Genomic DNA, 15,414 nt, shown 5'->3' on the forward strand with positions numbered 1-15,414 from the left:
CGGCGCTGGGATCGTTGTGTTCACTCCCAGGGGAACATCTTCGAGGGTGATGGATGAATTTAATACCTGAGATAAGTGTACGTATTTTTATAGGCGCAGTCTAGAAACTTTCCGATCGCACCTCGTACACCATCTTGATGCCGAGGAGTCCTATACGTATCTTGGTGTGAGTGAGAGTCACGTCCAAGATGCCTCCAAGGTCAAAGAGGCTCTGTGCAGCAAGTATAGACACACCCTACGACAGATCTGGAGTTCCGAGCTCTCTGGTAGAAACAAAGTGTTTGCCATCATCATGCTTGCTGTTCCGATCCTGCTCTATACTTTTGGAGCAATGAAGTAAACATTTAACGAGTTGAAAAACCTGGACAGGGCCACCAGTAAAATGATGACCATGCACCAAAGTCTTCACCCCAAATCTTCCGTCCAACGCATATACCTCCCGCGTCATCTTGGCGGTAGAGGTCTCTTGGGTCTGGAGATTCTTCACCACAGGATAGTTCTGGGTACAGCTCATTCCATCATTAATAGCTCTGATCACCTCTTGACATTCGTATGTTCGCATGAGTCTGCGGGTGTAGGGGCGTTTATATTTCAGGCGGCAAAGAGAGCAGCAAATGACCTCGGATTTGACTTCGACATCAGCTCAGTTGGACGGCGAAGACAGTTGCCCCTCTTGACAATGACGTCAGATCAATTCAAGGGCACTGTTAAGAAGGCTGAGCAAACTTTGTTGCTCAAGCAACATGCAGATAAACCCATGTATGAGACCTTCTTCGAAAATGTAGAAAAAATGAGCTTGTCAAAAGACCTGACGTTCGCCTTTCTACGGACGACTGGACTAAAGTCTGAAACCGAGGGTTTCATCTTAGCATGCCAAGATGGTGTTGTAAACATACTTGTGTACCGCCGAATGCAGGGCATGTCGAATGCAACTAGAGACGCTGATGCATCCTTTGTCGGCACGTAAACATTATGCCAGCTGCGCCTACATTCATCGACATAATGCTACTTTACGTATACTCTATTACCACCTGAGACACTTTTACGGCATAGATAAGACCCCCGTTTTGTCGTACGCTCCTGGGGACATTGAGTCCGTTGTTGAGAACGACAAATGTAAAATTTATTGGAACTATTCATTCCCCACTACCAGGCAGTTAACAGCTACTAAGCCTGACATCGTTCTCATCGATGTCTCTGGATGCACTATGTATTTCATCGAATTTTCGGTCCCGGCTGAAAAAAACATAGTTGTGAAGGAGGCTGAAAAACGGACCAAGTATGAAGACCTTGTGTTTGAGCTAAGACAGCTGCATCCAGGATTCACTGTCAAATTAATCGTCCTTATAATCGGAGTTCTTGGAGGAGTCAAGTCGTCACTGCTGGCTAACATCAAGCTCATTCCGGCATGCCAGCGTAACGCTGAAGCATTACTCAGCCTCATGCAAAAGGCCGTGCTTCTTGGGTCGCTCCGACTACTGCGTGCGCACGATCCCAACTCACTGTAGCCGTCCATCTCGTGGTTAGAGCCGTGACTACAGTTTCATCTGGCCTGCAAGCATCCGAGATATGACGGCAACACGCCTGACGTTTTTGGCTGCTTGTGGACCAAATAAACAATTCATTCATAATAATAATAATAATAATAATAATAATAATAATTCAATTCTTTATTATTTGTGTGCTGTATCAACAGCCTGAAAGCTAATTACAGATACAGCACATAGATGAGCACAAGAACACAATAAAAATGTAAAAGGTAAAACAAGCAGAACATAAAATACATTAGTACGGAAGACGTTAATACACTAGAAAATTGCAACTAAATATATTAGCATATTTAAAAAATAATTTAAATCAATTAAGTCAATTATACTATTGTAGAATGTGAAGAAGTGTGACAATTTTGGTCTCGAATATGTCCAAGTCCCTGCAGACGACATTAGCAGCTGATGCACATCTAGCAGAAGGACTGTTTTTGATCAAAGGGCTAAAACTGAATACAGAAAAATCTCTCAGATTCCGAGCAGCGATGCGGAGAACGACAGCTTCCAGAAGGGAAGGACAGCATTTAAAACCGCGGCAAACCTGCGCAAGGAACAGTGCATCACTACAATGCTTTCACTTACGCAGGGTCTGGAGTTTTAAATACTCTAAAGCATCAGCGTAGATGTAATGCACTTGGGGGAGGAAACGATAGTAGCAAAGGGCCGCAAACTTTTGCTGGATACGTTCCAGTTTGTTGGCATCAGTAGTCGTAATAGAATTCCAAACGACCGAGGCGTACTCGAGCTTGGATCTAACTAAGGTTGCATATAACATATACAGGCAATCGAGAGAAAAGAACGAAAATGTTAATGTGCGAACAAGACCCAGCAACTTAATACAATGTGAAAATATGTGGTCAACATGGTTGTGAAATCAGAGCTTAGAGTCGACAAATATTCCTAGGTCTTTAATAGTATCGGTACGTGTTATAGAGGACTGAGAAAGTTTGTAATCAAAGATCAAAGTAGTGGTTTTCCTGGAGAAGGAAATTACTGTAAAATTTTGGTACCTTCGCCAGAATTTGAAGTTTGTCTTCATGAACGGCAGCAGTGACATCTGAATTTTTCGGGATACTGCCGTGCGAGGAGTTTTTGGCGCTTGTATGGTTGGGTGATGTCATAACGCAGAATTTGTAAGTGGTTGCGTGTCTGGCTGAGGGTTTCCAAGGTAATCATGGTTACCAAAACTTCCTGCGAATTTTTCATCCAATCAAGAATGCTTGTTCATTATAATTTTGTAAGATATTGACTAAAATTAAAATTTAATTATACATTTTAAAATACTCAACAATAACAAATTTAATAAAAATTAATCAGTGGTTCTCGATTAGTTGTATACGGACGACGAATAATAGATACAAAGCAAAAAATTACATTTTAGTAAAAGGTTGCGAGATCATCTAAAACAGAAGACACTTTGTATATAATATTTCCATAAATCTTATATTTTCCATAAAAATCTCTACAGCAATAATAACAATGGCATTATATAATTGTTTTAAAAAGTGTGTACTATCAAAAAGAAGCTCTGTGAATTTTTTTAAAGGACCTTTTTAACGCAACTCGCACGGGTGCATTGCCCCGTTAATGTTAGAAAAGCCAGATTGAACATAATCTCATTCTACTGGTAGTTTAATTTAAGATTTTCGAGCATTTCTCCATTAATCGACACGATTCCTCGAGGTCTCCTCCATTCTTTTGTCTTTCCAATTACCCAAATGTAGCAGTTCATATTAAGAAACCGTTCTCCCAGCCTTGTGTAAACTTAGCGTTAACTGGTCAGCTTCAACACTTTGTCATCGTAAAACTTCTGAATAATTCAAGGAGCCTCATTGTCAGTAATGTGTCTGAGTTATAATGTTAATAATGCAACATTTGCCCTTTTACCTGTTCACATGTTCAAATCTGGAGCGTAAATTCACAAATATTACCGTATAGGTACTTGAAACATCCTAATTGAAAAATTAAAATCCGTATTAAAGTATTTTGGTACATTTTCAAGGCCAGGTACTAAATATCAGAACGTTGAGAACGATAACTCTTAGGTGTCTAAAAAATGTATTATTACAAATATTATTTAATATTAATGAGTTGTAATCCGACGTGTTACTTTCACAATATTCAGACTACTCCGAGGTTGAAATGTTTCATGAGTTCAGTGCTTTAGTACAAACCATCGTCTTATGAATTTTATAATTTAATAGACAGACTAATGAATTAATGTTTTTGCTACTGATGATAACCTCTACAGGTCGAAACGCGTTCGAAATTAAGTGCTTTTCAAAATGTAAACAGTTTTATTTGTGTGCATGATTTTATATATTCTAGATAAATATTCGACACTGCACGATGTGCAAGGTTTTAAGTATATAATTAATGCTCCTGGTTGGTCTCTTAGCAAGGGTTTTACAAAAAAAAATTCTATTTTCATTTTAATCTCCACATATCCGTGTGTGATTACGAAGTTTCCCAGTAGCTTTCAATCTACTTTCTTCTCTTGGATAATATAGAGACCAAGCTTCATATCAAATTTTACAGGTTAATATTTATATTGCGTGGTCACGTACAAAGGAATGTATGCTAAATTGAACTATAGCAAGTGGCTTCCGAATTTTAATTTGTCTTTATCAAAAGTATAATATCATACATATATCAACTTTACTCATGACATACCGTCTATAAACCATAGCTAGACTGTTCCAATTTTACAGTCAAACACAACTTATAATGGACAATATAAAACATTACTACCAAAAACATACATAACAAAACAAAATATTTGCAATTTTAATAAAACGCTATACAGTGTGTCCACAAAGTCCCTTCGGGGTTTCGAAAGATTGTAGCGCGCAAACAAATTGAGCTAGCCACATACGGTTTGCGGCAGATTACATTGAAACTCTGGAAGTTTTTTACTGACCTCAGTAGACCTCGATGTGGGCTCCCTTGGTAGCACGGAGAACGTCCAGACTTTATTCGAGCTCTTGCCATGTTCTGTGGAGCATGTCCGCTGGAATAATCGAGATCGCATTCCTGATACGGGTCTTCAGGTCATCAAGTCCGTTAACTGGTGTTCGGAACACATTGCTCTTGACATAATCCCACAGGAAAGAATCCGGTGGTGTTATGTCTGGTAACGTGGAGGCCAAGGCATTGGACCGTCTCTGCCGATCCGTCTTCCTGAAAACATGAACAACTACCTGGACATGCTGGAACTGTAAGCAGTACAACAAATTGATCACTTATAGCCTCATATCATTCTGCAACAAGATGGTGCTCCACTTCATTGGGGTCTGCAGGTACTCGCGTACCTAGACAGGACATATCCAGCAAGTACATTACTTACTTAACCCAATCCGACACAATCTAACCTACCTAACCTAACGTAACTCACAGAGGGACTCCACTCCATAAGAAGTTTCAGCCTGTCTTTAGGCTACACCAGTTACATAGAGGACGCACTTCCCAGTTTATGTGTTATATATAAGTAAATGACACGGAGGTCAGGGATGTAGGGAAATTTCTGTACAAAGGAAGATGTAAAAGACAGGTCAAAATTAGGAATTTAGAACTGCCACTGAGATAGAAGGCACGAGAGCAATAAGAAAGAGTTATGTAAATAGTATTAGGGATTAAGGAATAGTCATGTAGAGTAGCATTAGTGAATAGTTGTAGTAAGCAGTAGTGCTAATAGTGCTACGTATGTAAGGACTGTGGCCGTGAAAACCTGGTGATAGGCGGCCACAGATCTCTGTATAGTTCTAAACCAAATATATTATTATTATTATTATTATAATTATTATTATTATATAAGTAACGTCTGTTGACATGGAATACGTTCCGAAGCATATTACCCTCGACATCGATAAATTTTGCATAATAGGCGTACCAAATTGTTTTACTATAAAGTTACGATCAATACAGTTGTTATTTTGATATTTATAAAGAAGACGTAAGCTGCTATCCTTATACCATGATTCTCTCTTATATTATTGTAATAACTATATACAATATGTGGGGCGAATTTAATTTTTATATGTTTCTCGGCAGACCTACTGACTGATTACTTCTAATAGTTCTTGTGTTTACTTCAATGGCATTTATGCTTTCACTTAGTAAATGAACATCTTCGGTGTAGTCCAACAGCTGACATGCTTCATTCAGTTGTAATTTCTCCTGAGTTTCTTCTGTTTTCTTACATTCAGTCTTGTATTAGGTGTATAACATCCAAAATCCCGCGTCAGACACCCTTGTACACTGCAGGCTTACTTCTTGTGAAACTTCTACTCCGTGTTCATTGCTTCAGACACGTGTTTCCTCTTATTTCCTAACAGCTTGGAAGCTTTTTCTCGATTGCAGCCAATTCACATATACCCTGTAACCCAGATCACGTTGTAACAACCGCCGATATATCATGAGAGCAAAAGTTCAAAAGTTGTCAGGGTGTACCAAATGACGTTAAAATCATACCGATGAATGGTTAGAGACACATACACAGCTAAAATAAAAAGTCTCTGAAAGTAATGAAAAGTTGACCAGCGGGCCCATGAACCAATTATTGTTGGTGACAGTTGGAGATTGCCAACGTAATGGAACAAAAAGCCCCTGTAGCTACGCGTGCAAAGTATCTCGAACTAGGAGAATAATTCTACTGTTATTCGCAATGCAAAGACGACATATATTCCTTGAAATTAATCACAGTTTCCCTGTGCAGTTGTAAAAAAGTTTTAATTCCTCCCAGACTACATAAGTATTGACCTTTGTCGACAATTGAATTCTTTGTTCATTTTACGTTTAAATAGGTTGAATATAGAACTGATACCAAGAAAACTTAAACATTACTGCTCGTACTATATAATTTAATTTCTGTGTTACTAAGCACATTGTTTTAAATGCACGCGTTATAGAACGCCGAAAGAATTTATAGGATAATTCTGTAGTTCTTGAGGAAATAATATACAAAAAATTAATCCTATAGGCTGCTATGAGTCTTGGATATTCTGAAAAAAATGATCTTCCAAATTTTAAACCTTTTTAACATTTTGGTACGACGAAGGATCGGCTAGTCCCAAGGCCATTATCTAACTAACTACCTAACTAACTACATTGCTTACCGAACACGAAGGTTCATCACCGAATTAACCAAAGCCCTCCACCAGATCCTGTACTGGGCCAAGAGAATCCAGTCTCCTTCAACTCCTATCTCCCATATACCCCGCCTGATATTATCCTCCCATCTACGTCTAGGTTTCCCCAGCAGATCTCTTCCCCTCAGGCTTCCCAAACAATACCCGGTGCACACCTCTTGTAAAATCCATGCGCGCTACATGCCCCCCCACATCTCATTCTTCTTGACTAAATCACCTTGACAATACTGGGGGAAGAGTACAGATTTTTAAGCTCATCAATATGTAGTTTCCTCCAGACCCCATCGTCTTCTCTCTTAGGCCCAAATATCCTCCTCAACACCCTATACTCAAACACCTGCAATCTGTGTTCCTACCTCAGAGTGAGAGACCATGTTTCGCACTCATTCAAACAACAGATAAAATTATTATTTTGTATATTTTAATATTTAGGTTCTTAGAAATCAGACGGGAAGACAAAATATTTTGAACTGAGAAGTAGCTAGTATTCCGGAATTTAGTCTCCTCCTAACTTCCTCATGAATATCATTTTGATTTGTTACTGTTGTTCCCAAATATTTGAACTTTGTATTAATTTCAAAGGCTTTATTAGCCACCCTAAAATAATTTTGCCCGCCTATCTGCTGACGACGAGATACTAACATGTGCTTAGTTTTTCTGAATTTACTTCTAGCCCCACCTGTCTACTAGCCTCCAGTAAAAATTCTGCGTTCCTCTTTATTGTATTTATGTCGTCTCCCAATAAATTAACATCATCGGCATATGCCAATAGCTGATGTGTCCCATTTAATTGCAAACCCTCCTGCTTATCTTGGATTTTCCTGATGGCATATTCTAGAGCAAAGTTAAAGAGCAAGGGAGACAAAGCAGCTCCTTATTTTAGACAGTTCTTTATGAAGAATGTCTCATATACATATTTACCTACTCGAATTTTGCTACAGGATTCATTTAAGTACATTTTTATTAGACTCACTAGCTTCTTTAATATACTAAATTCAATAAGAATATTGTATAACACTTCTCTCTTCACAGAGTCGAAGGCTTCTTTGAAATCTATAAATAATTGATGTACGGTCCCACTGAACTCCCATTTTTTCTCTAGTATCTGACGAATGCAAAAGATCTGATCAATCGTTGATCTGTTTCGTCAGAACCCACACTGATGATCTCCAATAATTTCATTCGCATACGGGTTTAATCCTGCTCAAAGAATTTTTGATAGAATTTTGTATGAGGTTGATAGCAGAGAAATTCCTCAGTAATTACCACACTCAGCCTTGTCCCCCTCCTTATGAATAGGAATAATTATGGGTTGCTGCCATTGTTGTGGCATCTCTTCCTTATCCCAAATTAACTGAATAAGCTTATTGATCCTCATATGCAACCCTTTGCCACCTGCTTTAATAATTATGCAGGAATCACATCAATACCTGTAGATTTACAACTTTTCAACTGCCCAATGGCTAGTTCAACTTTACCCAAAATAGGTTCTGGCACTAACAGTTCAGCTGTATGTATTTTAATCTGTTTAATATCATCAGTCTCATCAACATTTAAGAGCTGGTTAAAGATATTTTTCCACCAATTCACAGTTTTTATTGGATCTGCAAGCAAATTGTCATTATTATCCTTTACCAAATTGGTCTGGGGTTGACAACCTTTTTGACGTAAAAATATCTTTAAAATCGATGCCGGGTGTGGAGAGGCAATCGCGCCCAAATGAGCGACAGTTTCTGTCGAAGTAATTTCAAACTTCAATAACTTGGCTAAAAATAGACATAGCGCCGCCAACTTAGTCACATTGTAAAGAGGAAGGAGGAACGTTTGTGCCAGTACCGCCCCGACATTTTTGGACGCCGGACGTCGCGAACTGCGCACGCGCAAAATGAACCCATAATTTTCGACTTTCCGGATTCGACACGTGTCCATAAACGGGATAATATCTCAGAGATTAATTATCTGATCCGAGTGAACCAAGTGTTGTATTGAAGAGGAGTGTATACGTTACAACTAATCCAAGTGTGTATCTCAAAAACTCAAAAAGATACGAGGCTGTAAATTTGAAAATTTCCCGATTTCCTTAAAATGTCGCGATATATGAGGGCAAAGTAAAACCAGAATTACAAATATCGGGCACGAATGCGTAGAGCACAAACTTCCAAAGAGAATAACACTGAAAATGATGGGCCCGGACACAAAACCAAAGCGCAGTACTGGCGCGAATTAATTTTGGCAAGCATCTATATACGTCCTGGACTCTCTTATAATGACATCAAGCTGCTCATCATAAGCCAATTGATACAATACAGTGAATACGCAGAGACATTCGAACTAGAATATAATAGTGACATACCGCTCGTATTGATGGGCGATTTCAAAACTAGTGACGAAAGTTTATAACTCTTACGTGCATACCTTCAGAAATTCTTTAAACTTGAACTAGTGAATGATTTGGAAAAAGCAACCACGCAAGGGAAAACTTGTATAGATTTGACATTTGCAAGAGGTATACAAATAATTTCAAAGTCATATGTATCCTACTTCTCATACCAATACCCTGTATTCAATAAATGTAAGTTTCAAATGAATTAAACGATTCAAAACAAAATTTTTGTTTAATTTCAATATACTATACACGATTGACGTATTCACGAAAATAACTGCGGCAGTGTCCGACACTGCCTATCAATTTTTTAAAGTTATTAATGCCTCTGTACAGGTCTCTGATATTTTTTTCCTTATTATTTGTCTCAAGTTCTGCAATTTTGCTCTTCAGGTATTCCCTTTTCTTATTCCTAAAGGTTCTACTACCCTCACGTCTCACGTTACATACATTATCCACATTTGTTTTGTTTGGGTCCTGCAACCATTGAAATTTTGTTTGCTTCCGTCGATCTATAAATTTTGAACATTCTTCATCAAACCATGGTTTATTTTGCTTTCTCCTGTAGTATCCTAGTTTCTCTTTGGCTGAGATTTTGATGCAGTTTCTGACATTTTCCCACTCCCTGTCGATGTCCACACTTTCATTATTGTCATCTGTCTCTAAAATTTGAAACCTATTCGAAATTTCAACTTGATATTGTTCCTTTACCTCTCCCTCATTTAATTTTTTTCAAATCAAATCTTTCTGTGTCGAAATTTTTCTTAGTTCGTCTACATACTTAAAGCCACTACCTCACTTTTGCTACCATCAGATAATGATCAGTGTCACAATCTGCTCCTCTGAATGATCTCACATCAATTACATTTGTCTGCCTTCTGTTATCTTTCTAAAACATGATCTATTTGATTGTGTGTGCTCCCATCTGGAGAAGTCCAAGTGTATTTATGAACATCACGGTGTGGAAATTTTGTACTTTTTACAATTAAATCTTTTGACGTAGCGAAGGTTACTGCTGTAACACCGTTATCATTACTAAGTGCATGGAGACTCTCGCTGCCTATTGTGGGTTTGAAGATATCCTCCCTCCCAATTTTTGCATTGAAATCTCCTAGCAGAATTTTCATGTGATACTTGCCAAATGTATCAAATACTGATTCCAATTCTTCATAAAAGCTATCCTTGATATCATTGTTTTTGTCCTCAGTTGGGGCATGAATATTAAGGACAATGATGTTGCACCAACGTCCTTAAAGAAATACGTAAGACAACCTGTCACCAACAAATTCTACTCTCTTAACTGCTGCCCTAATTCTGCTATGAACAAAAAAACCCGTTCCTAACTGATGATTGTCATCCCCCTTTCCATGGATAAATGTGAAATTGTCCACTGGGATCGTGCCCTCCCCCTCTCATCGCATTTCCTGCACTACCACTAAGTCTAACTTATAATTCTCTAATTTCCTACTCACTGATTTCAGTGCTCAGCCTTATAGAGACTCCTAATGTTCCACGTTCCAAGGCCACTATCTGCATAATACAAACCAGCACGAAAACACTACGTATTCAAAATTATGATTGGAGTGAGGCTTGAAGTCACTGTCCCAGTGGTTAAGTTGTCAGATCTACCACGTCTTCACCCTCGTGGCCACTGTGACAGTTATCTATTTAATGGTAAAATCCCATAATTCGCGTAGAAGAAACGGATTATCCCATGAACAGTTAAAGGATAGTTAGGTAGACATGAAATTCTTAAGACGACCAGTTTGTTAATGGCTGTCCTCTGAGTTATTGCAGCATGTAGTTCGAGTTTACAGACGATTTAGAAATGGTTGCTACCTCCATCATCAGGACGATCGCCCTTCAGCAAGCAACTCCGAAGCATCGATAAACATCAACCAATCCACATGGCTTAACAACACAGAAGACAGTCATCTTCAAATGATATTCGGTTTTCAGTGCAGAGAATGCCTCCAAAATCCACCTTAATACAAGTTACAGTCGTGACTGTTGTGGAAACAATTTGGTATTCCTCTTTGGGAGCTGTGCTAACTATTCGGCGAAGTTACACATTACGAAATGTACAGCCATTATTTAAATTAATTTCCTCAGTTAGCCAAACAATTAATTATTTAGCATGGTTGCAGAAATTGATGAACAAGTCTACCTGTTTGACGGACTAAATTCTATCTGTGGTACTACTAAATGCTGTTTGATGACATTTGGTATTTATGGTGTCTGTTCTGTATATTGTCTCGTAAATTTGTTACTAATTTGCAACTGACCAATATAACGTTAGTTTAAACGAAGCTAAAATAGGTTAGCTTCAATTTTCCGAGAAAGCATAGATATAAATAATTTGTTTATAAAATAAAACATCAATTTCTTTAATATTAAATTCTATTTAAATTATTCTTCGGATTCGGAAATATTTAACTGAATCTAAATTATAATAAAGAGGAACACAATATATTACAGAGAAGTGTGATATGTGTAGTTTATTTCAAACTATCGAGTTTCATTTATTATAAATGGATATATATAACAATAACGTATTTAATTAGCAATCAGCGCATTTGGAAAATATGTATATCCATCTTAATACAAAATTTCATTCTCGTGTTTCAGTAAACTATTACTTTTAGGAATAATATTATCATTCAAGGGGTCCCTGGTTGACAAATATTGAGATACAGGTATGAAAACTCTATTGTTTAGTATTGTTTAGCTTTGAAGATTTGACAATCAACAATTCATCATTTTTCCATAAATCTTGCTTACTAGAGCAGAGCGCTACTTTCGGAGCTCCTAGGGGGCTTGGTCAAGTTTTTAAAACACAACCAACCCACTTGACCAACCTCCCTTCGGGGGTTGGTCAAGTTGCGTTTTAAAACCTTAAGTAACACACTAAACTAACCCCCCTTCGGGGGGATTAGTTCAGTGTCTCATTCAAGTGTTTTAACTCTTGAGTAAGAAACTAAACAACCCCCCGAATGGGGGGTAAAAACAATTGACCAACCCCCCCGAAGGGGGTTGTTTGCGTTTTAAAATCTTGAGTAAGACACTAAACTAACCCACCCTTCGGGACGACTGCCTTGATTATTATTATTTGTTTACTTGGCATTGTTGTTGTACCCGGCATTGTTGTGGATCACAACAATGCCGAGTTTGTTTATAGTTGACTTTGTTGATGACGCCATTTTTTGACGACAACGACAAATCACAAATTTTTATATTATACGAGGAATCACAAATTTTTATAATAAAACTAGAGCAGGGCGCTCCTTTCGGAGCTCCTAGGGGGCTTTGGTCAAGTTTGTAAAACGCAACCAATCTTGTGTAAGAACATAAACTAAACCCCCCAAATTGATGGTTTAAACAATTGACCAACCCCCCTTCTAGGGGGTTGGTTGCGTTTTGAAATCTTACGTAACACGCTAAACTAACTCCCCTTCGGGGGTCAAGTTTTTAAAACGCAACCAACCCCCCCTTCGGAAGGGTTAGTTAGTGTCTCATTCAAGTGTTTTAACCCTTGAGTAAGAAACTAAACTACCCCCCGAATGGTGGTTAAAATACTTGACCAACCCTCCTTCGGGGGTTTGGTCAAGTGTTTAAAATCTTGAATAAGGCACTAAACTAATCCCCCCCTTTCGGGGGGTTAGTTTATGTCTCATTCAAGTGTTTTAACTCTTGAGTAAGGAACTATACTAAGCCCCCCAAATGGTGTATAAGACAACTGACCAACCACCCTTCGAGGGGTTGGTCATTTGTTTAATACGCAACCGACCCTTCCCCCGGGGGAGTTGATTGCGTTTTAAAATCTTGAGTAAGACTCTAAACTAAGTCCCCGAATGGGGGTTAAACACTTGAACAACCCACCTTTTGGGGAGGGTTGGTTGCGTTTTAAAATCTTGAGTAAGGCACTAAACTAACCCCCTTCGGGGGGTTAGTTTAGTTTCTTTTTGGTTGAATATTATTATTAGTATCACTAAGGACCTTAGGGCTTATTCGTTTTATTACTTATAATTTTTCCTCTTTAGACAGCCTTGTTGTTTTATATAATGCTTTAATTAGGTCAAAGCTTGAGTACGCCTCGGTCGTTTGGAATAATCTTACACAGACAGATTCTAATAAATTAGAAAATATTCAAAGAAAATTTGCCAGTTTATGCAATTACCGATTTTTCCAGTTTAATATCCCCCGAAAATATGAACTGATCCTATCTACTTTAAATTTTAGAACACTTTATTCCAGACGACGACATCTCGATGCGTTATTTCTTATTAATGTATTTAAGGGCAAAATAAATTGCCATTCCATTATGGACGCTGTTGGTTTACGTGTGCCGGCGAGGCAAATAAGAGAATTTTCTACTTTTAGTGTGAGCAGTGCACTAAGGCATAGTCCTTCAGCCAGGTGCGTCATCGCTGCAAATGACGTATGTAAATCTTTGGACGTATTTAGCACAAACATTGTCTCCCTTGAGCGAACGTTCTCAACAAGGGAAATGATCTAGCTTGGTTATCTGTCTTTTTATATTTTTTAAAGTTTTACAATTATATTAGTGTTCCCTACGTGGATTATTTGTTTTTATTTATATTCCTTCATTTTTTGCTCTGTGTTAATATTGTTTCTATTTTGGGTTTGCCTGTACTTGGCAGTTATATTTAATACTGTATATTTATAAGTTTAGTTAATCCGTTTGTGTAATATTTTTAATTTTTATTTCACTATTATTGTATATATTATCAGTGTTTGCCTGTTATTGGCTTCTTGCTGTTGGCAAACACGTAAATAAATTAATTGAATTGAATTAATTGAATTGAATTGAATTGAATTACCTTTTTGGTGTTGGCAACGTCTTCTTTCACTTTCCTTCATTTCTTAAATAGTTTTATGTCGCTGTTCGGAGGCGATGTGCTGCTTCTGGAGCAGTGATAATGCGACTGGCTTGATAGTTTTTGATTTCTTTGTTGTGAAGCGTTATTTGTTTACTCGGCATTGTTGTGTTCCACAACAATGCCGATTTTGTTTATAGTTGACATTGTTGATGACGTAATTTATTGACGACAACGACTAATCACAAATTTTTATAGTAATAATAGAAGAAGAGAAGATAGAAAAAAGAGAAGACTAGAGCAGGGCGCTCCTTTCGGTCAAGTTTGTAAAACGCCACCAACCTTGTGTAAGAAACTAAACTAACCGCCCCGAATTGAGGGTTAAAACAATTGGTTGCGTTTTAACATCTTCGGAAGTGTTAGTTTAGTGTCTCATTCAAGTGTTTTAACTCTTGAGTAAGAAACTAAACAACTCCCCAAATGGTGGTTAAAATACTTGACGAAACCCCCTCCGGAGGGGTTGGTTGCGTTTTAAATTCTTGAGTAAGAAACTAAACTAACCTCCACTTCGGGGGGGAGTTTAGTGTCTCATTCAAGTATTTTAGACCTTGAGTAAGAAACTAAACTAACCCACCCGAATGGGGGGTTAATACACTTAACAACCCCCCTTCGGGGGGGTTAGTTACGTTTTAAAATCTTTAGTAAGACACTAAACTAATCCCCTCATGGGGGGGATTTTAGTGTCTCATTCAAGTGTTTTAGCCCTTGAGTAAGAAACTAAACTAACCCACCCGAATAAGGGGTTAATACACTTGACAACCTCCCTTCGGGGGGAGGTTAGTTGCGTTTTAAAATCTTTAGTGAGACACCAAACGAACCTCTCCTTCGGGGGGGGGGGGTAGTTTAGTGTCTCATTCAAGTGTTTTAGCCCTTGAGTAAGAAACTAAAGTAACCCACCCGAATTGGGGTTAAAACACTTGACAACCCCCCTTCTGGGGGATTAGTTCCGTTTTGAAATCTTAAATAACACGCTAAACTAACTCCCCTTTGTGGGGTTAGTTTAGTGACTCATTCAAGTGTTTTAACTCCTGACTAAGAAACTAAACTAACCCCCTTCGGAAGGGTTAGTTTAGTGTCTCATTCAAGTGTTTTAACCCTTGAGTAAGAAACTAAACAACCCCCCCGAATGGTGATTAAAATACTTGACGAACCCCCCCACGGGGGGGTTGGTTGCGTTTTAAATTCTTGATTAAGACACTAAACTAACCCCCCTTCGGTAGGGTTAGTTTATATCTCATTCAAATGGTTTAACCCTTGAGTAAGAAACTAAACTAACTCTCACCACCGAATGGGTGGGTTAAAACACTTGACTAACTCCCCCTTCGGGGGGTTGGATGCGTTTTGAAATCTTGAGTAAGATACTAATCTATCCCCCTTCGGGGTGTTAATTTAGTGTCTTATTCGGAGCACTTTCTCCAATCTGATTTTTTATTTCGTTA

The 15,414-nt window shown here is 38.2% G+C and overlaps 1 long non-coding RNA gene across 2 annotated transcripts; it reads right to left on the reverse strand.

The window, feature by feature from the left end:
- Positions 1–1,740: 1,740 nt before the first annotated feature.
- Positions 1,741–14,163, reverse strand: LOC147873987 (uncharacterized). 2 transcript variants are annotated; one of them, XR_015534941.1, is made up of 4 exons: positions 13,919–14,163; positions 5,747–5,922; positions 4,468–4,727; positions 1,741–2,738 (listed from the first exon to the last, which is right to left on the reverse strand). It is a non-coding gene; the product is annotated as an uncharacterized LOC147873987 (long non-coding RNA). The 2 variants fall into 2 exon arrangements; XR_015534942.1 differs by lacking the exon at positions 5,747–5,922.
- Between the last annotated feature and the right edge of the window lie 1,251 nt (positions 14,164–15,414).

This window comes from Zootermopsis nevadensis, unplaced genomic scaffold (assembly GCF_977971745.1).
Source record: "Zootermopsis nevadensis isolate Lab colony 2312 unplaced genomic scaffold, Znev_1.0 Znev_ptg000012l, whole genome shotgun sequence".
Lineage (NCBI taxonomy): Eukaryota > Metazoa > Arthropoda > Insecta > Blattodea > Termopsidae > Zootermopsis > Zootermopsis nevadensis.